Source organism: Camellia sinensis, chromosome 5 (genome assembly GCF_055761805.1).
Source record: "Camellia sinensis isolate YWXY chromosome 5, ASM5576180v1, whole genome shotgun sequence".
NCBI lineage: Eukaryota > Viridiplantae > Streptophyta > Magnoliopsida > Ericales > Theaceae > Camellia > Camellia sinensis.
The window spans coordinates 212,098,882-212,100,932 of NC_138965.1; positions in this window are offsets into that span (position 1 = coordinate 212,098,882).

The window sequence follows — 2,051 nt, forward strand, 5'->3', positions numbered from 1 at the left end:
AAGAATTTGAAAAGTAAACCGTAGTGGACCAAGTCAAACCTGTAGCAACTTTATTTATTTAAACTATTGAAATATATATATATATATTAAACTATTTGAATATATATATATTAAACTATTTGAATAGTTTAATAAATAAAGGAAGAGATACAAATTTTAAGAAATCACTTAGGAGCCTAAAATTTGAAATTAGAAATAAATTAAATTCTCATAATTACAAATTTTTAGGAAATCACCCAGGAACCCAAAATTTGAATTTAAAATTAAATTAAATTCCCACAATAATTTTTATTAAAAAAACTTAAATGAATTTTATCAAAAAAATTAATGTTAGACCCGAAAACGACGTCAATTTTCCATTCACTTATAAATGGTTTTGACGTTCCGTCTTCACTGTGTGACTTGCCACGCGGCAAGGAACACTTCACATCTTCGGACCCACCACAAAAGACGTTTGAGGCCCACTCAAATTTGGACTCAAAGTTGGCCCAACATAAGCCATATAAAACACTATTTTTCTAACAATCCCCCACATGAATGGAATTTGACGGCGCGAAAATATAACATGATCTATTACAGAGAGTATAAAAATTAGAAATATAGTGTAAAGGATAGGCAGCTTTTGGCTTTGAACCTTCCCTTATGAGACACTATCGGATTTACTAGCTAACCAGTGAACATGATGTCTTGAACTGTTCAGCCGTTTGTGTAAACCAAGACAATAGAACTCATACAGTATATCTCTAGACACAGTTTAGTTCTCACTATTGTGTTCATTTTGGCCCTGAACAACCTGGTCTTTCATGAGTGCTCTTCAGAATTGTAGCCCTTCACAAATCTCATAGAACCGGCCCAGTTCATACTCACATAGGTGATTCTTATGAAGAGTATCCTGCCATACTCCACTAGGTTTACCTAGATATAAGAATCATTAAAATTTTACTTAACCTCAAACGCTGCAGACATCACTATTTCATCAAAGAAATGGGTAGGAGTAAGACTCCCCAGTGATCTTTCTAAGTCATACACAACTCGGTTGTCCCTTTAAACCTAGACCTTGAGATCTCCAATCAACTAAGTTGGGTTACCGTTATGGTAACTCTTATTTAACAGGCTTAAGTCCCATTTCCCTCGATGAATTCTCAACTAACTGTCTTGCTAACCCTTTGATTAGTGGATCCGCTATGTTGTCTTTAGACTTAACATATTCTATGAAAATAATTCCATTAGAGAGTAGTTGTCTCACGGTGTTATGTCGACGACGAATGTGTCGTGACTTACCATTATACATATGACTCTATGCTCTACCTATAGCTGATTGATTATGCAATGTATGCATATAACAGGCACCGATTTTGGCCATATTGGAATATCTTCAAGGAAGCGACGAAGCCATTCTGCCTCTTCCCCAGCTTTGTCTAAAGCTATGAATTCAGATTCCATAGTAGACCTAACAATGCAAGTCTGTTTGGAAGATTTCCAAGATACAGTCGCCCCACCAAGAGTAAAGACATACCCACTAATGGACTTTGAGTCTCTTGTATCCGATATCCAATTTGCATCACAGTGTCTTTCAAGTATTGCTGGATATCTAGTATAATTAAGCCCAATGTTACAAGTAAATCGGAGATATCTAAGAACCCTTATAATTGCTTTCCAGTGTTCTACTTTCGGATTACTCGTATATCTACTTAATTTATTTACTGCATAAGCTATATCTGGGCAAGTGCAGTTCATCAAGTACATTAAGCTTCCAATAATTTGGGCATACTCTAATTGAGAAATACTTTTCTGTACATTCTTAGAAAGATACAAATTAACATCTACAGGTGTTCTAACAAGATGATCATCATCTTTGCTGAATTTGTCAAGTATTTTCTCAATGTAATAAGATTGTGACAAAGCATATCCTTTTGATGTTTTGGTAATTTTCATACAAGGAATTACATCAGCAATGCCCATGTCTTTCATGTCAAAATGTTTATTCAACATTTTCTTGGTAGTTTTAATCATGTCGTTATTACTACCTATGATGAGCATATCATCTACAT